Raw genomic sequence first — 23282 nt, forward strand, 5'->3', positions numbered from 1 at the left:
GCCAAGCAGTGTCCAAGACAGCCACGGCCTTGGGATCCCACCTCGGCCCAGAAATGCTCACCACAATGTCGTTGAGGGACAAGGTGATGTTGTTGCTGCGGGTACAGAGTCCCATGCTCATAGCGTCGGGGAAGATCACCGAGAAGGCGTTGGATGCGGTGGGGGTCACCTGCCAATCCCACGAGCACCTGCACAGGTGGTTGAGCTCCGCCTCGATCAGCTCCGGGGTGGCGAGGGCCTCGCCCATGACCGACACAATCGCCAGCAACAAGGGGGAGGGAGGGGGGATCTCTTGGACCTTGATGTGGAAGAAGGCCATGTCCTCGATGCCGTGGCCGTACATCATGATCTCCTCCGTCACCGGGTGGTCCGGACAGAGAATCGCGGGGTGCCCGACATCCTTGCACAGGTAGCACATCGGAGGGTTGGGGCAAGCCACCTGGAAGTGGCCGGTCAAGCCGCAGTTGAAGCACGACGGACCATCGGAAGAGGCGTTGGTGCCCGGAGGAGGAGCCGCGGCGGCGGTGGAGGTGGAAGCCGGGGGGCGCGGGGGGCCCTTCTTCTTCTTCTTCTTGGGGCCCTGGCGTCCCCGATTCCCATTACCACCGTTAGACGGCGGGAACGCCGCCTAGGAGTAGGGAGGCTGGTAACGACGGGTGGCGGGGGCGCTGTTGGTGTTGGCGACGGGCAACGGGCGGGGCGGGGAGGGGGACCGATCCCGGCGACGAGCAGGCGAAGGGGACCGCCGCCGCGTGGACGGCCTAGGCTCCCCGGCCGGCGACCGACCACGGTCCCACGACTCCGCCAGAGGAGAGGGGCGGCGAGCAGGGGAGCGCGAGCGGCGGTCGTCGCGAGTCGGTGAGCGGCGAGATGGACGGGGGGAGGAGCGGCGGGAGTCGCGCGCCGGGGATCGCCTAGCCGGTCGGCAGGCGAGCTACTGCCGCAGGTCGGCCTCGGGCCGTAGGCCATCGAGGGAGGAGCGGGGAGGTTCACGGCGGTCGTCAGCCCGTCGCTTGGGGCGCCCAGCGTCGTCCCCCCACTCCCGAGTCATGGTCGGCGGGGGGTGAGAAGGGGGCGCAGGGAGGTCGGCGACGCCGGCGAGCAGGGGGCGAGGCGGGTCGGCTGGAACCAGGGCGAGACAGGGGGCAGGCGGCGTGGGGGTGGGATTCGGGGGGCGAGGAAACCCTACCAGGGGCCAGATAAATCGCTGGCCTGGGCCAGAGGCCGACTGCGGAAGAGTCTGGGCCGAGCGGGGTGGGACCGGTCCGCTGGGCCAGCCCACCACACCCGCGGTGGCCCGCATCCCACCGGCCGCGCCCGTGGTCAACGCCCCGGGAAGGGGGCTAGCAGCCAGGTCCATATGCCGGCCCAGGAGCACGACGACCTGGTACGAGCGCCCCGGGGTGGCCAAGAGGGGAGCTAGGGTTTCCCCGAGCGCCGCCGCGGTGGCCGCCGGCGGGAGGGGGGGGGCGGGGACGGCGAGGGGATGGCGGGGCATGAATGCGACCCGGAGGGTGGGGCCCGGAGGGACCGCGAGACGGGAAGAAGGGGCGGAAGGGGGCACGGCGGGAGAGGGCCACAGCAAGCTCGGGCGGGATCGCCGGAGACGATCGGGCCGGAGCAGAGGGGGGCATGGCCGGGGTCGAGGGCTTCCATGAGGCGCGAGCAGGACCACGGTCCGCGCGGCCGGCAACACCCCAGCTGCCGGCACGGCGTTGCCGGGAGGGCACCCCGGACCCCAAGGTCGGACCTTGCGACCCCCGCGATGGAGAGGAGGCCAGAGGGAGGCGCCGGCGTCGAGCTGACCCGCGGGCGGCCGAACTCCCACCCCTGGGAGTAGGGCCACCGGCGAGGTCGGGAAGCGGCAGCCGCGGCGGAGCCTTGGGAGGGACACGATCCCGGCACACGATGGGTCGCCCAGCGGCGACATCGTCGGCCTCGGCGAGGTCAGCCCACACGACCCGCGGCGGACCAGAGGAGGGGGTCGGTGGTGGGACAGGTGCGGCAGACGCCGACGAGGGGGCGGGGCTCGGGGGGGGGGGGGGGGGGGACGGGGGGACGGGGGGACGGGAGGAGGGGCGGTGGCGGGGCAACCGCGGCGACCGTGTCGCCAGGGGCGCCGCCCGAGCAGTCGCCAGAGCCGTCCATCCGACCACCTCTGGATCACTCGCTTCAAAATAATAAGACCTGGTTTAGATGAAAATGAGTAATCCATGGACTTTCTTTGGTTGACTGGATACCACCTCCCCCATATCTTTAGAACAAAATGCAAAAGTTATTTATTAATTAAACAGTATTAAACGTAAAGTGATAGGAAAAAAGATGGTTCAAATGTACTGACAGAATCATGACGGTGTCAACCAAATCAGAGAACTTCACTGGTTCGAGATGATCCTTGACTTCTAGCGATGCGTACTCCAAATCGTATCTATATTTTTTTACATTCTTCGACAGGAAAAGCAAAACAAAATGATCCCGAGAACTAATACCCTTCTGGCACTTTAATACGTCCTGAAATTGAAGTTAAGGTAGTATCAGAACAAAGAAAAGGGAGATCACAATAATCATGGGCCATGAAATAAAGAAACTAACCTGCAAATTCATGAGAGGGGAGTCCTCTAAGCTGTTCACTGGGTGATCCAAAGCTCCATATGCAGCTTCTGAAATGGAACATGGAGCCCAAGAACCAACAGGGGCACCAGGTTCAGCAGTATCATAAGTAAACCGCACTATTTGCTGCCCGGAAGAACTTCTAACAGTCCCATCATAAGCAACATATACATCCCTCAGGTGACATTAGTTTTCTTGTTAATGTCCCAGGAACATCTGCATTCGCACTGAAGAAATTTTCTCTACCAGATATTGAATGAAGAAGACACTCCAATGGATGGATTTAAACCACCTGCAAAAGAATTCCTTATCACAGCATATAGGTTTTGGCCTCCCAAGCATTCAGCCGTGCTCCCAGCATTCAATGATTTATGTCTATTGCAGCTAGCACACGAGAGTTCTGGAGGAATTCTAAAGGGAAATTTGCTTCCTGGAAGTTGAAGACCGACACATGCAGTTTGTTGCACAAACTTCCACATGCTACCCTTACTTCCGGAATTAATCATCACCATCATTGAATTATCTTTGGACGTGTGTTGATGAACCATCTTTAGGAGATCATTGAACACACTCTTAAACGCCATGATTGAAGATTTAATGATTGATAGATTGTTCTGCATGAACTCAGACTGTTCATAAGCATTTGAGAGATCAGCACAGTCATCATAACACTTCAAATTAAGTATAGAATTTGGACTTAGCAATAGTTGTTCAATATGAAAAGCCTCTTTAGCATCATCCAGTGCCAGATTAACTTCATCGGCAAGTTTTTTCCTTGAGTTATGGTCTGAGTATAGATAGATATCTGAAAGACAGACACTAAAACCCCTCATTGTTAAAAACTCAGAGTATATCCTGAGCAGAAGAAAGGAACTTGAGAGCCGTGTCACCACATTCTTTGAACATGACAGAGGAAAGGCCAGACAAGCCATTCTGTAGCCATAAAGAATCAGATGATCAGGCAAGAACTTCACCATCTATGATGTGTACCTTAGGATCAATACTGAAATTCATATCAGAAGGAAGCAGCATGCTGAACAACTGTTTACCAGTCCACAGTGGACCGTGAGAGCATACAGATTTAAATACTGATGGTGCTGCTGTCAGAGAGAGTGGATGGCATAACATTTGAAATTGTTGAAATTCAGTTTTCTCCAGTAAAACCTCCGAGCTTGTTAATAGATACGCAGCAGCCAGAGAGTCATGTGTTAATGACACCAAACTTCGACCATCTTGCACATTCAACAGTTGGCGTCTTAAGCTAACTAGCTCTCCAAGCTCAGCACTTGATTGTATAAACTGTGTGACATATCCATGCAAAAAATCTCCATCAAAATCTCCCATAAAAGGTGCACAACACAGTGGGTTGATTGAAAGAACTGACTGAACTGGTAATAACTTCGCAGATAGCGCAATAAGTGAGTGTTGATGTAGTGATGGTGGCCTATTGATAAGAATGCAATCACTATCCTGCAATAACTTATGCACAATGTCACCAATTACCAGCTGATTTGCCTCCTTAACAAGGATTCGCTTTCCATTGCGCTTAATTAATAGTTCTTCCTTGGCAAGAAGGTGCAGGTTGCACTTAGAATTTATGTTGTCGAAGTTGTATGAGTTAACATACTCAGAAACGTGCAATTTCGAAGCTAAATCCATAGGGATGCCAATTTCATGTAATCTAATCTTCAGATCACCGACCATAGTACTCCGAAAAGAATTATTGGATCGTTTGCTGAGAATGGAATCCTTCAACCATTTCATTCCATATGTGTCTCTTGATGATTCCTTATCTGTCCTTTTAGAGTGTAACTGCAAATAAATAAAATGTCAATGAAGCAAGTGAAAGCATATGACATAAGCAGTAAGCACAATGTCACCTCAAAGTCTCAACTGCATAGTAATATTAATTTTGTGACAGAATTACCAAGTAGGTTAAAAAACCATTTTATTTTACTTGTTATGAAGTAATAACAAAAAAACAAACAGTTAGATATCAATGATAACTTGTAAGCCATGGAGATAGACCAAATATGTTCTCTTCAGGTAAAAGACTTTTCTTTCACTGAATCTGATACTCATCCTTCAAAATTAACCGAATTAAATCTTAGTGGTTAGCAAGGGACTAGATGAAACAGCTATGTTTTGTCGGTTATGTTTAATCAGTTTACAGAGGGCATCATATCAAGGTGCAGGATTGGTACATGAGATATTCTCCACTACAATCAGGTAAAGTGTTAGAACAATTTGTATATCATATGGTGCAAGTCACATGAGGCCCACTGCTGCAAGGAGCACATCCGTCCCTCGGCGTTGCTTTAGCCGGTGCAATGCGGGGGGTGGGACGCATAGCGCACTGCAATTGGAGGCGCGGTGGGCTGGAGGCACCAGCGCCACATGAGGTTGAGCTGCAACCAGCAGCACAGAGAGCTGGGACCAGCTGATCCAGGAGTTGCAATCAGTGACACCGGAAGCTACGACGGGCAGCGCACTGTAGTCGAAGATTGTTTCTGCCGGCGTTGGTGGTAGCTGGAACCGGCTTCAGTGCATGCTGGAACCAGCGGCGCGATTTTCTGGAACCAGGAGTCGTCGGTGCTGGAAGCAGACTACAACGCCACCGAATGCTGGAACATCACTGCATTTTTGCTGGAACCAGCTCCGCGAATTGCTTGCACCATTGTCCCTCAGAGCTACAACTGTTTGCAGCGGTGCTGTGACGGGGTGTGATTGCGCGGCGGAAATGTTGGAACCAGCTCCGTGATTTGCTGGAACCTGCATTTCCGGGAGCTACAACAGGCATGCGGTGGTGCTGCAAGTGTGGCGGGGAGTGGCGAAAATGCTGGAAGAGGCACCATGATTTGCTGGAACCATTGTCCCCGGAAGCTGCAACGACACAAGACGGTGCTGCGGCGGGCGGGGTGGCACATTGATAAATACTGGAGCTGGCGCGGTCCAGTGCTGCAACCAGCGATGCAAGAAGCTTCGACGTCCCGCGAGGGTGCTCTGATTGGGGCAAGAGGCTGCGGCGAACACGCCAGGGATGACGATTTGCTACAACAGGCTTCAATGCATCTACGACCGCGGTTGACCGATTGAGAGAAGGCGCGACGCCGGTGTGTAGGCCAGCGACAAGGAACAACATGGGGAGATGGGTGAGAATGTGCCCGCTGGCTGCGTCCGTTGGTTATTTTGCTGCCACTGGAGCTGGGGTCCGGCGAGAAGAGCGAGATACGCTCAGCATCTGAGCATGGAGGGGATTTTTTTTCTTCACAAACTGAAGCCAGCAAAACGACGCGCAAGGTGAATCAAACGCTCCTGCTCTCTCGCATCAAACAGCTGCGAGGCGACCGGCCCAAGTTTGGGCTGGCCGAGCAGCGCCTAGCACCGGCCTTCGAGAAAGCATATGATCCGAGCCGAGTTAGTTGGGACTTCTTTGAGGAGATCCTCCATAATAAAGGCTTTGAGGCTAGATGACTAGCTGGATGATGCAGCTGGTTATTAATATCAATGGGGAAGAGGGCCCCTTCTTTAGGAAGTACAGAGGAGCCCATTGTTTAATTTAGTCTCTCATGCCCTAGCTGCAGCGGCGGAGCTTGATCAGAATTATAGGAGGGGCTAATCCATGTAGGAGGGGCTATTCAACCAAGATTGGGCAAAACACCATCATTTCTGTCTAATTATGTGCTAATAATATAAGAAAACTACACAAGCAGGGGGGGCCATGGCCCAGGTTGGCCCTAAGGAAGCTCCGCCACTGCCTAGCTGCCATGTTAGATGACGCGAAGGCAGACAGCCATATCCCTGGGGTGGTTCCTTGTGGCCTCACCCATCTTCAATATGTGGATGATACACTTATCCTCATTAGAAACGCCCCTGTCAACATTGTTTTTTGATAAAGGATGGATTTTATTGACATAAAATGAAGCATCAAGAGGAAACAAACACAATGAGCACACACCTGGTCTTTGCATAGCTAGGATGCATAAGCCAACACCAACGCACACACACAAAATACGCCGGCAAATAGCAAAGTCATATAATACCAAAGCTATGCATAGGGGAAGAAAAAAAAACAAAAGTGATCAAATCTCTGTGCCACTCCATACGGTCTTCTAATGACTTTGTATCGAACCTATTTGCCCTGTTGTAAACCTCTGTCCACCCCAGCGTGAAGAAATTGGTTAATTGGTAAAGATACATGAATTTGGTGCCCCGCCCAAGAAAGAGACCCAAGTCCTAATAATCCCACTAAGTGATGATTCAACATGGATTCTACGTCTTGGAACCAGGCCAATTTGGGAGCGGCTTTGTGATAATGGAACCAACCAGCAAAAAGCATTAACGCTGCAAAAATCAATGGACCCTCAGTTTATGGACCGGCACAAGCTTTATTAGTTTTACCAGCGGCATCATAATAAACTAACATGTCTTTTTACTGGAGTACAACAGAGAAGTGGCACGCGCACAAGTGTGTGTGTGTGTGTGTGGCTGGGGTTATGAAGTGCAGAATTTGGTTTAATTGTTCTTTATTGAAGTATGTACAGATGATACTGTTAAACATCCAATATTATGGGCCGCCAAGAGTACTTGGGCGCCACCTCTAGGAGATAGAGATAGTTTTTCTTTCCTGTTTAAGTTACATCTTATCTCCAATCTTCTGTAAACTCTTCCGGTTAGTCATCTAACCGTATGCTATGTAATCTCCTCGAGAGGCTTTCTCTCGCTATCAATATATAAGCACGCGGGCTCCCGTCCAGGGGGTTGAGACGCTTCGACAATACTTTACATGGTATACAGAGCAGGCCTTTTCCATCGCATCTAGCTCATCTACCTCCATCGATCATCCCCATCGACCTTCATCGATCAACTCCATCGCCGCCATGTCCTCCTCCGGCCTAAACTACAACATCTCCGAGCCTCTCACCAAGACGAACTATGTTCTTTGGCGAGCTCAAGCCCGATCCCAAATACCGGGCGCCGGCTTGTATGGCTACGTCGACAAAACCATAGCTGAGCCTCCCAAGACAATCATCGCCAAGGATAAAGATGGCAAGGATCAGGAGATGCCAAACCCTGCCTATGCCCCTGGCTAGTCCAGGATCAGCAAATCGTTGCCTACCTTCTCCGAAACCTCTCCAAGGAGGTCCTCGTCCAGGTGGCTTCGCTGGAGACCTCGCATGCAATATGGACGGCGCTCTCCAACATGTTTGCTGCGGTCTCCCTCCCTCGCGTCAACAATCTTCGTGCTGCCCTCACTAACGCCCAAAAGGGCACACAATCTGCCTCAACATACTCCGGCTATATGCGTTCCCTCTCTGACGAGCTCGCGGCGGCCGGCAGACCTCTTGGAGAGCCGGAACTCATCTCGTTCATCGTCGCCGGCCTTGATATGGATTACCAGCCACTTATCTCCGCGCTTGATGTCCGCATCGAGCCCATCACGGCCGATCTCCTTTTCTCTCTGGTGGCCAATTTTGATCAGCGGGTCGAACTATACCACGGCAACAACGGTGGCGGGTTCAAATCCTCAGCGAACTCTGCTTCCCGAGGCAGGCAGGGAGGCAGAGGTGGCTATCGTAACCAGAAGAACGGCTCTGGCAACGGATCCCGTGGAGGCCCTAGCAGCGGTGGCCCTCCTGGTGGTGGCGGCAGCTACCAAGGGAGTGGTGGTGGCGGCGGCTACCATAGCAATGGTGGCGGCGGAGGCTACAAAGGCGGCTATCACCATAACAATGGTGGTGGCGGCTATCAGGGTGGTGGTGGCGGCGGCTACTATCACTCCTCCAACAACAATGGCAGCAACAACAATCAACGACCCCTCTCCAACAACAACAGGCGCCCCTTCCAAGGCTATGAGGGCTATGAAGGCAAGTGCCAAATATGTAAGAAAACAAACCACATTGCTAAGGATTGTGATTGGCGCTACGCCGATGACAACTCCCAGAAAAAGAAAATTGCAGCTGCAACAGAAGGATCATATGGTGTCGATACCAATTGGTACATGGACACGGGTGCAACAAACCACATTACTGGAGAGTTGGAGAAGCTGACCATGCATGACAAATATCGTGGCCACGACCAGATCTACACCGCCGCTAATGGTGCAGGTATGGAGATTGATCATATTGGTCAATCAATTATCAAAATCCCACATAAAGATCTTGTCCTAAAAGAAATTTTGCATGTTCCTAATGCTTCCAAAACTCTTCTTTCAGTCCATCGCATTGCTCTTGATAATAATGTCTTTCTAGAATTTCACCCCTATTTCTTTTTGATCAAGGACCAGGCCACGAAGAGAGTTCTCCATAGGGGTGTCTGTATTCAAGGGTTGTATGCATTGCTTCCTCAATACTGCAAGTTTAATAAACAAGTCTATGGTGCCATCAAACTCTCCGCTGAAAGGTGGCACAATCATTTAGGTCATCCGTCCTTTTTCACTGTTCATCAAATTCTTAGTAGAAATAAACTCCCAGTTGTTGGTGAGAGAGATTCAGAAACTATTGTGATTCATGTCAAAGAGCAAAAAGTCATCAATTACCGTACCCTGTTTCCACTAGTATATCTACCAAACCTTTACAACTTATTTTTTCTGATGTATGGGGTCCTGCACCCACTTCGGTTGGTAGACATTCTTACTATGTAAGCTTCATTGATGATTTTAGCAAGTATACCTGGATTTATCTTCTTAAAAAACGCTCGGATGTTTTTGAAGTCTTTCACAATTCCAAGCTCTAGTAGAACGCAAGTTTGATAGCAAAATCATTGCCGTGCAATCTGATTGGGGTGGGGAATATGAGAAGCTGAATTCTTTTTTTTCAAAAGATAGGTATTTCTCATCATGTGTCCTGCCCCCACGCCCATCAGCAAAATGGTTCCGCAGAACGGAAACATAGACACATTGTTGAGGTAGGCCTAGCTCTCCTAGCTGCGGCCTCCATGCCTTTAAAATTTTGGGACGAAGCCTTTCTTAATGTTGTCCATCTTATCAACATGTGGCCTAGTCGCACTATTGCCAATGAAACTCCTACTGAACGTCTTCATGTCACCCCTGATTATACTACACTTCGTGTTTTTGGGTGTGCGTGTTGGCCTAATCTTTGTCCCTACAATGCTCGCAAACTCATGTTCCGCCCACAAAAATGCGTTTTTCTTGGCTATAGTGCTCAACACAAGGGTGTGAAATGTCTAGATATTCCAACTGGTCGTGTGTATATTTCTCGCGATGTTGTTTTTGATGAAACCCAGTTTCCCTTTGAAAAACTACATCCCAATGTCGGTGCCCTTCTACGAAAGGAGATTCTTCTCCTCCCTTCTAATCTATCCGGAGTTGATTGTGTGGGCAGTGATGATTGTATTGATTCAATTACGACTAATTCTTCTAATTTTGCATCTGAGTGTGTTGTTACAGGGGCCAATAGTGGTGAAAACGGTGCACACAATGGTGCAAAAACGGCAGCAAATGGTGCTTCTACACGATCTGCAGCTACCACGGACGATCGGACGCGATCGCCTTCGGGATCTGCGCCTCTGATCGCGCCAGGGTCGACAACATCGGCCTCGGGATTGCCAATCTGCCAAGCGGCCCCGCGCCCTACGCCTGGCCCGCATCCACCTGCGGCTGGGCGCTCGCCAACACCCGGCCTGACCCACTTGTCCGCTGCCACGTCAGGCGCTGGGCCAACGCGGTTTGCCCCTGAGCCCCGCGTCTACATCAGGCGGGGTCCACTCCTGTCAACTGCGCCCGGCGCGTGCGTCCGTGTGGGATCCGACCCCGATTCTGCTGCATCCCCGGGATCTTCTGTGGCTCCTTCCTCATCTCCTGTGCCTCGTTCGGCCACAGACGATCCGGTGGTCATGGAGGCTACAACGGACGATGCAGTCGCCTTCTCGGGATCGGTTCCGAGCCCTGTAGCTGATTTTTCTTCACCTGCGGTCACTGGATCTTCTGTGCCGCAAACTGCTACACCGCCACGCACACGTCTCCAAGCAGGTGTTATTCAACCTGTAAATTACAAAACAAAATTTGGTTTGGCTGCATCCACAGGAGAACCATGCACACATCTTGAGGCTCTTGCTGATCCGAAGTGGAAGGCAGCCATGGATGATGAATTTCAAGCTCTTCAGAAAAATCGTACTTGGCACTTGGTTCCTTCACGACAAGGTAAAAATGTGATTGATTGCAAGTGGGTATTCCGCATAAAACGGAAGTCTGATGGTACAATAGATCATTATAAAGCTAGGCTTGTTGCTAAGGGCTTCAAGCAAAGGTATGGCATAGACTACGAGGATACTTTCAGTCCAGTTGTTAAAGCTGCTACTATTCGTCTTGTATTGTCTATTGTTGTATCTAGAGGATGGAGTCTCAGGCAGCTAGATGTGCAGAATGCGTTTCTTCATGGTGTTCTGGAAGAGGAAGTATATATGAAGCAACCTCTTGGGTTTGAAGACAAGAACAAACCGTATCATGTGTGCAGGCTTGACAAGTCTCTCTATGGGCTGAAGCAAGCTCCTAGAGCATGGTACTCTCGTTTAAGTACAAAATTGCAGCAACTTGGTTTTGTTCCTTCAAAGTCTGATACTTCACTGTTCATCTTCAACAAGTCTCATACATCAATCTTTGTGTTTATTTATGTTGATGATATCATTGTTACAAGTTCTTCCAATGAATCAGTGATAGCTCTTTTGTCAGATTTGAATTCAGAATTTGCTCTCAAGGATCTAGGATATTTGCACTTCTTCCTTGGTATTGAGGTCAAGAAAAACAAGGAAGGTGGTCTTCATCTTTCTCAGGAAAAATGTGCAACTGATCTTTTGAGGATAGTTGGGTTGCAGAATTGTAATCCTTCACCAACACCATTGTCCAGTTCAGAAAGACTCTCTCTTACTGAAGGTGAACCTTTGAGTCAGGAGGATGGCACCAACTATAGAAGCTTGGCAGGTGCACTACAGTATTTGACCCTTACCAGACCTGGCATTGCTTTTTCAGTCAATAAAGTCTGCCAGTTTCTTCATGCACCCACTACTGCCCATTGGACTGCAGCAAAACGTATATTGAGATATGTGAAACACACTTTGAGTGTTGGATTGACCTTCAGCAAGTCCTCATCCACGCTTGTGAGTGCTTTTTCAGACTCTGACTGGGCAGGCTGTTTGGATGACAGACGATCAACAGGAGGGTTTGCAGTTTTCCTTGGTCCTAATTTGATCTCATGGTGTGCAAAGAAACACGCTACAGTTTCAAGGTCAAGTACTGAGACAGAGTATAAGGCATTGGCAAATGCAACATCAGAAGTTATTTGGGTGAAAGCTGTTCTTAAGGAACTTGGTCTTCATCACACATAAACTCCTTGTCTTTGGTGCGACAACCTTGGTGCCACATACTTATCTGCTAACCCTGTGTTTCATGCAAGAACTAAGCATATTGAGATAGATTATCATTTTGTTAGAGAATGAGGAACTGGACATTCGTTTTGTACCCTCAAGAGATCAAGTTGCGGATGGTTTCACGAAAGCTTTGGCCACAAGACCGTTTGAAGAGTTTAAACGTAATCTCAAATTGAGGAGTTTAGATTAAGGGAGGGTGTTAAACATCCAATATTATGGGCCGCCAAGAGTTATTCTTGGGCGCCACTTCTAGGAGATAGAGATAGTTTTTCTTTCCTGTTTAAGTTACATCTATCTCCAATCTTCTGTAAACTCTTCCGGTTAGTCCTCTAACCGTACGCTATGTAATCTCCTCGAGAGGTTTTCTCTCGCTATCAATATATAAGCACGCGGGTTCCCGTCCAGGGGGTTGAGACGCTTCGACAATACTTTACAGATACGACAGGAAAACTTGACCGCAAAACTGCAGGGGAGGCCTTGACATTGTATAATTTTACTGATATACTGAGAAAAATAGGGAAAATTATCAGGATAATTGCATCATGCTATGCAAATATTAGAACAGAAGACATATAATCATGAAACTTGGATACTGTAACAAAAAGAAAATATCAGTTCCCTTGCCTTTGATGATTTAAGGCACTCCATAACTAGGCTTGTGACAAGTAAGTTTGCATGAACACTGAACTGTGGAGGCTGACGCAAGTCATAAATTTTCCTACAGGCATCAACCGTCCTCTTATAAGCTTGTCAGGTCATCATACGTCCAAACAAGAAATGAACAAACATATAAGTTCATAATTAAGACACCAACACATCCCAGATATTCCCTGCAGAAAAAAACAGCCCAGCTATTCATGTGCATCAGACCACAATAAAAACATGCATGCTCGACAAACATATAAGGAAGCCGGAGAGTATTAGACATGTGAGAGTATATTAGACAGAATAGTGATGAATCAATCTATTAACGTAGGAAATGTATATTGTTAGATTAGGTTCTCTCGTTGATTAAATGATTTATGGTCAGATTTTAATCCTTACACCGTACAATGGATCTGGTTGCATTTAACAAAAGTATTTAAGGGGAAATTGTTAGAAAAAGTTGAAGGTATGATACAGAAAATAATCTTGGGTACAAAGTTCGCCAGCGAGATATCACATAGTCACATACATAAACAAAGCGAGTGCCATCTGAGAACTCATAGGGCAACTCTGCCACACGATGGAAGTTAGGAGTCACCAGCAAACAAGACAGATAAATTAGCTCCCGCCTTGAAACAAACCGGCTAATAAGATCAGGATCATCAAGTTGTTTCAATATGTGACGGAACTGCAAACATGATAAGGAAATAAGATTTTAACCATAATAAATAATGTAAAATTATATGGTCAGCTGCTCACCATTTTCTTTTGAAAGAAACTTAGCATAGCAATACCAATGCACTGGCCAACAAGAATATGCATACCACCTTCCAAAAGAAGCTTTGAGAAAATAGCATTGGCCCAGTTGCCCTTATCACTTAAATTATATTTACATCCACATACCATGCACTGAACAAAACTAGAATATACAGCATAATTTCACCGAGAAGTCTTCTCTAAAAAAAATCACTGAGAAGTGGATGAGTTAATTTACAATTTATGAGGGCATTCTGTGTCAGAGTTCGTAATGCACCATAGCTATTTTTTTTACCGGAAAGGTAATGCATCATAAGGATCAGGTGTATTGCCTTAATGATCATGCAAAACTACTTTGCCAAATAATAACACATCATATTACTCGATCTCACAGGATTTGTTGTGTTCTGTTTTCTGTATGTTGTAGATATTCAAAACAACACAAGCAACCCAAAAATCCCTTTTTAAAATTGTCTTATAAGTTATAATTCCACACTTAAAGCGTTGATAAAAGTATGGCAGGGACAAAGTTGATGAATTGTCAGCCAATAATATATAACATTTTATGAAACATGAAAAGATGTTGCAGTAAAACCAGATCTGCTCTGCAAGCCAACTCAGAGCAGACTAACAAACTGAATATATAGAAAATACTTACTTGGGATGGAGATATCAATATCTTGGTCATATTTGATTGAGAGGGGTGGCGATGAGGTAAAAAATCCCAATAGTCCTGGGGTAACTTGTCTGTCACTCTGCCAACAACTTCTGCGGTAACCGAAATTCTGTTCCATAATGGTAGGGTTCTGTTGAAGTTTAGGTTTATTCTTGAACCCTCTTATTCTCGGGCTTGCCAGCGTCTTAAATATTACATCAGGGTATTGTTTAGTGTCATCCTTCTGTTCAGTAAAAAAGGTCGAGGTTTAATACAATATGTAGAAACACAGGCCAAAACGTCTGAACATGCACTTACTGAGCAATACTTGCAAGTTGCTTGACTTGTAGCCCCATCCCACCTCTTCAACAACAAAAATCAACATGTTAGAGGAGTATTTACGCACCAACCAGATATACCAAAAAAGAGAGCCCATATCCACATTTTTTTTTTGCAATGCTTACATATCTTCTTATGTGCTTTTGGGATGTAAATATCTTCTCACAAATTCCAAATGTTCAAACAAACAAAGTGTAAGTAATTAATATAAAGTTTGGTTTCCACATTGCAGCAGTTTGTTTAAGGATACATTATGTATGGAAAAATATACACTAGCTATGACAACAGTACCGATGTTTGTTTTACGGCGTTTTATTTTGTATATGCAGGCCTTTGCACACCGACATTAGTTTAGAAGATCAATAATGATTAAAGAAAATAAATTGCTAAATGAAGATGAAATAGGTTAATTTGGCCATTACAAACCTTTGAATATCTGTTTTTCTTTGGAGTGTGGCAGCCAGGACATATCTGATTCAGTAACTGAACAGCTTCCTCAACCGTATATGGGTTGAACACAATTGTCGGCAGCTTAATGACACTGAAATGACCTAACATTTCGACAAGTCAATTAATTTTGGATTAAGAAGATAAAACAAGATAAATTTGGTGCTGAATGCTTAATATTACTCACTATCGCCATCACACTTGCTGTGCGATCCACAAGTCTCACACTTTTTTGCCCCATTTGGTAATCCCAACTTCGCACTAGTGACATTAGATGCTTTTGCAATGCTCGCGCTGCTATACTTTTTCTGGAAATGCCTGTCAGTTTAACATACTTTCCGCAGGGTAAAAATTGTGGAGGCAAAGTAAATAAAAGATTACCATATCTTTACTGGACATGAGATCGAATTTGATTGCCTTTAGCTCCACCTCCGCGATCAGCGGATCCATTTCAGTAATTGCCTCATCCATCCTGCAGAAACGAACACACATAGAAATATCACACTGACAGAAGTATATGATGGCATACAAAAATGAAAAGAATCTAAATCGTTAATACTCCAGGGATTGCTTTTGGATGGAGTACAAGAAGAAACAGGAAATTTCTACAGGGATTGCTTTGGAACGAGGAATCTCATGTCAATCTCAAGCACTCGTATCGAGCCGAAGCAAACGGGCCATCAGCACAGGAAAAGCGGGAATTAGTCAGTGCAAAAAGGAGGTTAATTAGACATAGGAAACCAAGTAGGGTTTTTATATAGGAAAATGAAGGACCGAAGTCGACAACAGAAAAATAAAGACCTTTTTTGCAACCTGCAACAAAGGGTGGAACAAATCCACGCCTAGCCGGATCGAGGAGCAGTAGAAGGTGGCGGCGCCGGCGCCGGCGCAACAATCTGCCGTGCGAGGAAGAGATGGGGGGAGCACAAGCGCGGTAGCAGCCTGGCCTTTTGGAAATTTGTGGGTCGGGACTCGGGAGCAATCCACCCGGCCGGGAGACGGCTGCAGAGAGAAGCACGCGGCAGGGGTGGGGGCGCCTCGGAGGGGCTGAATGCGGCGGCGCTGCCCGCGCTGCATTCTCGGGAGAGGAAGCGCGCGGGGAGCTGAGACGACAGGGTTGGAGTTTTTGCTTCTCTCCTTTTCTTCCCCCTTCTTTTCTCTTTGAAGGTTTACACTTTTTTTTTGGTCACTAGACTGGATTTCTTCAAAAAGTGCAAATGCGACATTTAATCCCAAAAAGGTGGTATTCTAATGAAGATGCAAAATACAATGTGGTATTTTATCAAATTTCAACTAGTTGCAAAAAGCCTGCTATCTCTACTCCTAGATCGGGAGTTAATAGCCTGGTATCCGGGTTTTTATTGGCCCCCCTCCCCCCACACTTCCACGCTAGTTTTTCACACTTACCAGAAACCTACCGCGCGCAAAGAAAACAGCAAGGTTACCGAATCTTGCCTTCACCCCGCCCAAATTTTTCTCGCCCTTTTCTTCCTTCTCTCGCGAGGAGAGAGCTTCGCGCCTGATGCAGCTAGGTGGTCGTCCCAACCTCCCACTCCTGGTTGTCGGCAACCGACGAGCCACAACCTGCAAGGACGCCGCTGGCCACGCGGTGCTCGCTCCTCCTCCCTACCTCTCCACCATCGCTGCCTGTGTCCATGCCACATACATCTCACGCCCGCCTGAGCCGCGATGGGTTGGCCCATCGCCGCTGCCGCGTGCACCCAACCACCGCCAGCTCGTCACCCGACGTCACCCAGCCGTCGCGCCAGTCCGTCTCCGACCTCCCTTTGCGCTCGTTATCATGTCGAGAAGATGTTGCAGAGGATGCTCCTACTTGGCGGCAACTGGCCATGAGTAGAGGGTGCTCCCCGACTGCAACTGCATGTCTTCCAGGCGACTATAACTTAGTGGTGCTTTGTAGGGGGAGAATGGCAGTTGCAGTGGCGAAGCTAGACAGGATGTTCGGGGCGGAGGGGGTGGGGCTGAGGTAGAAAATATGGTTGTTTAAGGGCTGAGCTAAAATTATATAATCCCCAAAAATTTCTTCAGGTTTTGTAGTGAGGCTGGGGGCATGGCCCCTGCTAGCCCCAACTAAGCTCCGCCGATGGATAGTTGCATGTCCGTCACTAGGCATGCAACTGCAAAAGTTGCCCCCCTCCCTAATTGCAACAGCATGTATTCAATGCGACTGCAACTTGGCAGGGCGAAAGTGGTGTTTTTGTCGAGAGAGACGGTGGTTGCATGTTTGCCACTAGGCACACAACTGCAAGTGCTGCCCTCAACCTCTACTATGTGTTTTCAACATGGCTTCAACATTGATCTTTCCCAAATTACACAATGAAACATTTTTTGAAATACAATTTGAATGTTTCTAAATTATTGGACTAATCTTTTATAAATTATTGAACCTTTTCCCAAATACACATTGTATAATAAATATGTTTCTTAATACAGGATGATTTTTTTCTTTCAAATTGCGTTACATTTTGTATAACAATATCATCAGACTTAAAAACCCACAAAATTTGAGAGGTGTTCATGAAATTTTTAAATTTATGTTACACTTTTTAAAAAGTGCTCACCTATTTAAAAAATGTTTTTGTATTTTTAGTAGATTTTGGTATATCTTTTAACAAGTATTTCTTGAATGAAAGAAAATCAAAATTAGAAAAAAGGAAAAGAAAAGAAAAGCATATGCAGAACAATAAAGAAATAGAAAAAACAATGAAAGGAAAAGAAAATAGAGCAAGTAAAGAAAAAAGAAAAAGAGGAACAACACACAAAATATCGATGTTCTAACTAAATTAAAAAATATTTAGACAACAGGCCACATGTTCAACATTTGTAAAAAAGAAAGGCCCTAAGTATTTCCTATAGCCCAATATGGGATATTTAATTCTGCACAAGAGGGGACAAGAAAACTAGGCCCAACTAAAGCCCATAAAAAGTTCACAACAACACTGGCTAGAGAAACACGTATGAACGATGAAAAATATACAAGACAACACATATTGTATTATAAGATGACATTAGCCGACTGAGACGATTGAGTCCTAGCCAGACCCATTAGTTATAGGTTAATCAGTACCTAGAAGAGAAAGAAGAGAGAAAGGGTGAAGAGAAAGAAGAGAGAAGAGAACATAGAGAGAAGGTAGAAGAGAAAGAGGTGTGAGAGAGAGAAAGAGAAGGGAAAAGAGAAAAGGAGAGAAGGGAAAAAGAGAGATGGATAAAGTTTTTTTTGCTATACATGTCTTTTACTTCGATCCATATTAATTGTCGCTTATCTGTATAAATTTATACTCCCTCCGTATCAAATTGCTTTGCCTACATATAGTCCTCGGCCGGGTCCTCCCCCTGAAAAGGTCTTCCCCCCTCTCTCCCTCTCGTGGGCCCCTCGGGCGACGCGAAAGGAGACCCTAGCCGGCCGCCGCCACAGCTCTCCCCCACCTCTTCCCCTCCCCGGTCACCACCGGAGGGCGCCACCAGGAAAGCCCATACAACATCGGCAATGACAAGGCCTGTTCTCTCTCCCAAGCGCTTCTGATGGGGCGGTGTAGGACGCCAGATCTGGCGGAGGCTCGCGTGAAAGCTAGGTGCACACCTTGGCATCCGCCACGAGCGCGGGGCAGCTCGGGCAGGAGGAGTGGCGCTGACGGTGGTCTAGGCGGAGGTAGCGCGGCTTGAGGGCTTCCCTCCTGTCTGGATTTGCGCCTTTTGTGGGAGCGACGACTCACTTGCCATAGCCACTGCTAGAGGATGGAGGGATCACCGCCCCGTGAAGAGTGGCTGGTGGTGGGATGTATGTGTGTTTCTGGGGGAGGTGGATGGCAGAGTTTGGTGGTGCCACACCTGTCGGCCAGGCTCAAAGCACCGTGGAGGTGGAGGAGCTATGCTTGGTTATGAGGGCGTGGTGGCTGGCGGTTCTGTTCTGGTGGAACTGGCCAGTGCTACTTCTTGAGGTTACGTTGTTTTTTCCCTTGAAGAGGAAAGGGTGACACAGCAAAGTATAGATAAGTATTTCCCTCAGTTTGAGAATCAAGGTATCAATCCAGTAGGAGACAACGCACAAATCACCGAATACCTGCACAAACAATCAAACAACTTGCACCCAACGCGATAAAGGGGTTGTCAAACCCTTCACGGTTACTTGCAAAAGTGAGATCTGATAGAGATAGATAAACGATATGGTAAATATTTTTGGTATTTTTGGTTTATAGATCGGAAAGTAAAAGATTAAAAAATAGTAGATCGGAAACGTATATGATGGAAAATAGACCTGGGGGCCATAGGTTTCACTAGAGGCTTCTCTCAAGATAGCAAATAATACGGTGGGTGAACAAATTAATGCCGAACAATTGATAGACACTAGTAGAAAAAGGGCCTAATGTTCAACTCATTAGTCCCGGTTTGTATTTAAGCCGGCACTGCCTATTCCAATGGCTAGGCGGGCCGCTCTCAGTAGTACCGGTTCGTGGCGAACCTTTAGTACCGGTTCGTGCCACGAACCTAAAGAGGCTATGGCAGGCTGGGCCCCACCAACCCCTTTAGTACCGGTTCATGCCACAAACGGGTATTAAAGTTTTTTAGTTGATTCGCCGCGCATCGGTTTTTTAGCCCCACCTCGCTCGCTAACAGGCTTTTTACCACCTTGAATATGTTACTTCTCAAACTATCACAACCACTTGGTCTTCACTGAACTCTATGTGTAGGATTTGTGACCGCAATAGGAATCTTCGCCGGTTCATAAGACGGGGAAGATTCGTATTAACAATTCAGATTCTACACAAAAAGATCATTGATGATCAATATATTTTTATGTATATTTTTACACGTTTACATGGACGAAAACTCATCTGTTACACTGACACTTCATTTTTTTTAAACTTATTACAACTCCAAATTTTTTTGTGTTCAGTATGCACCATTCAAAGCCGCGTCATTAACTTTCAACCCTTTCTGACATTATTTGCTATTTTTCATGCATTTACTGATTTTTTAGCTAAATGACCCTGAAATCGAAAAGCAATACAAATGAACTCTGAAAAGGTTGAAACTTGGCATGGTATCATCATTTCACCCACATAGCATGTGCAAAAAACTAGAGATGGTTATGGCAAAAACTGGATGCACTTCGTGTACAAACTGAACAATCTCTTTCGAAGTATTAGGGTTTCGGACGAAAACTCATCTGTTACGCCGACACTTCGTTTTTTAAACTTATTACAACTCCAGACTTTTTTGCGTTCAGTATGCATCATTCAAAGCCACGTCATCAACTCTCAACCCTTTCTGACATCATTTGCTATTTTTCATGCATTTACTGATTTGTTTTGAGCTAAATGACCCTGAAATTGAAAATCACTACAAATGAACACTGAAAAGTTTGAAACTTGGCATGGTATCATCATTTCACCCACATAGCATGTGCAAAAAACTAAAGAGGATATGCACCATTCAAAGCCACATTATCAATTTTGAAAACTACTCGCACTAACAGAAAGTTTGTAATTTTTTGTACCTAAAGCAAAAATATTAATAAAGAAACTCTAAATACAGCAAAAAACTACTCAGAATAAAATAAAAGAAAATAAATAAAGAAGAAAACAAAAAACTATATATAAAAAAATATTTGTGCGCTGCCCAGTGGGCCTGCTCGGCCTTGGGCGTGGATGCAGGCCCATAAGGCCTAGCAGGCTCACAGGGCAGTGCGACAAAGTTAGGCTAGAAGGCTAATTTAGAGAGGAGTTTGAAAGAGCAGCCGCGGCTGGGTTTATAAACCAGTGCGACTACCCTTCGCTCGGCGAGGTGGGACTAAACTTTGTGCACCGCGGGTGGCAGCGCAACCCCTTTAGTACCAGTTCGTGGATCCAACCGGTACTAAAGGAGGGGGGGGGGCTTTGGTATCGGTTGGAGCCACCAACCGGTACTAAACAGACCTTTAGTACCGGTTGGTGGCTCTAACCGATACTAATGGCCCCTTCTATATATATAACACTTACGAAAAATTCAGTTAGTTTCTTCTTCATCTGCTTCTTCGTCGTCGCGCCCGTCCCCCGTCACCGCCCCCGTCCCCGTCGCCGTCGCCGTCCCCGTCGCCGCCCCATCGCGCGCGCCCGTCCCCGCCCACGTCGCCGCGCGCGCCTGTACGTCCCCGTCGTGGATCGCGCGCTCATCCCAGGCCTGTCCATGTACGTCGCCGCCCCGGCCCGTCCCCGTCGCCGCCCCCCGTCGCCTTGCATCGCCGGCCGTCGCCCCGCAACTGTAAGATCGACCGCCCCGACCGCCCTGCAGCGCCATGGCCGGCCGGCGGCCCTCACACACAGTACACAAACAGAGACAGATTTTTCTTAATTATTTTCTGTTTTCTATTTTTTAGTTTTTTATACTTTTAGTTTATATAAATGTTAGATTAATGTCAATTGTTAGATCGATGATTATATATATGTGTAGAAATGTTAGATATTAATATCAAATGTTAGATGAACTAGATAGAAATGTTAGATATTAATGTCAAATGTTAGATGAATTAGATGAATTAGCGCTAGATATTAATGTTAGATGAGTTAGTTTTTTATGCTTTTAGTTATAGATGAATTAGATATATTAATGTTAGATGAATTAGATATATTAAATTTAGGTATATCAGATTTGATCATCTAATTAATTAAAACTTTACTATATAGCACTGGTGCAGAACCGGGCTTTAGCACCGGTTCGTAAGGGCCTTTAGTGCCGGTTCTACAACCGGCACTACAGATTGGGGACTAAAGCCCCCCCCCCCCCCCCCCTTTAGTACCGGTTCGGCACGAACCGGCGCTAAAGTGCCACCACGTGGCACGAGCCAGGCACGGGTGCTGGTAGACCATTAGTACTAGTTGGTAACACCAACCGGTACTAAATATTTTTGGGGGGGGGTGGTTTTATTTTTTATTTTCCATGAATTTTGTGTTTTCCATTTAATTCTTTTTTGTTTGCTGGTATTTTACGATACTACATCGAATGTCTCACAAACACCATTAATTATTCACACATACACATGTATATATATATATATATACAAATTCTCCTACATGTTGCATTGATGCCTTCGGAGCACGATGACAAGTGGTTCATGGGGGCGGTAGCGGGTAATAGTATTCTCTTTTGGGATCTATGACCTGGTCGAGTAAAAATCCCGCTATTTCCTCTTGAAGTGCTAGTATGCGCTCTGTTTCTAGGAGCTTCTCCCGCACCTCTTTGAACTGTTAAGAAGGAGATCAATATGCATGTGTATTAGTTGTGTGACTAGATATCGATTATGATGTAAATATTGTGAATAGTGTTTTGGCAAACGTACCCACTTCTGCCTATCAGATTTGCTCCTTTCGGACACCATCATGCGAATGTTCTCGCAAACGTAGTATGCACACAGATTAGTCCTCGAAGCCTGCTTCAGGGCCTTTACGAGAATATAATTTAATCAGATAATGATTAATCAAGCATAATAATTAATTAATGGTATTGAAACAAGAATTAAAGAGATGGTAAGCTAGCTAGTAATACTTAATTACTTACCTTGGGTCGAAACCAAAACAGCTTATTTCGCCATTTGCCTGGAGTCACCTTGATGAACTTTGCCCAAGCCCTGCCCGCCAGCAAAGAAAATGAATAAAGGGGTTATTAAATAGTTGATATCAGAAAATGACGAACTAATTAAATCGGCCGAGATATAGTTAATAATGATTGAAATTACCTGCCGACTATCCCCTTCACGATGGCGAAGTCACTTTCTTCCTTAAGTAGTGAGTCCAGTACTTCAACTGTTCCTTTATCAACTTTAATGACTAACAAGATCCAGTGGAAACTGCATGCGCACACGTTTGCATGTCTTAACTAAGCGGGCATGTGCACAACACTAATCAACTAGCCTAAACCCTATACACTTAATTATTAACATCTAGCTAGCTAGTAAGCAAAAACAGAATTTATAGTACAAAACAGTGTGACTCACAGGAAGTTGTAAGGAAGTAGTATATCTTCATTGGTATTGAGGCGCTTGAAGAACTCTAGCATGCTTTCCTATAAACTTTCTCGACAACTTGGAATATTCCATGTGTACTCATTAACTGTATTTGGGTCAATGAAACCAATGCCATAGTGTCCATATTTTTTCATTTCATACATCTTCATCCTGCATAATACCACATAAAAGAATATAGTGAGAATAATTACAGGTAATGATTGATCAAAATGATCACTACAGCTAGCTTGAGACTTAAACTATAGAAAGAAATCACTTACAGACAATAGCATCTGATGAGAGATTTTTCGAGTGCGTCTTGATTGTATAACTGAAATAGTTCTGAATACTCAACAGACAGAGCTTTCTCATGGAAGTAATGCTCCTCCTTGACATTCACCATGAGGGACACTCGATTGGAAATCTTGGTAATGTTCATGTACCACT

General features: G+C 46.5%; 2 pseudogenes; one reads left to right on the top strand and one right to left on the bottom strand.

Moving 5' to 3' along the window:
- Positions 1-16688, bottom strand: part of LOC125532625 (DNA-directed RNA polymerase IV subunit 1-like) — a 34964-nt pseudogene extending 18276 nt beyond the window's left edge.
- Positions 7479-11952, top strand: LOC147988716 (uncharacterized; annotated as a pseudogene).
- Positions 16689-23282: the final 6594 nt, after the last annotated feature.

This window comes from Triticum urartu, chromosome 1A, assembly GCF_056163025.1.
Source record: "Triticum urartu cultivar PI428250 chromosome 1A, HENAU_Tu73, whole genome shotgun sequence".
NCBI classification, from domain to species: domain Eukaryota; kingdom Viridiplantae; phylum Streptophyta; class Magnoliopsida; order Poales; family Poaceae; genus Triticum; species Triticum urartu.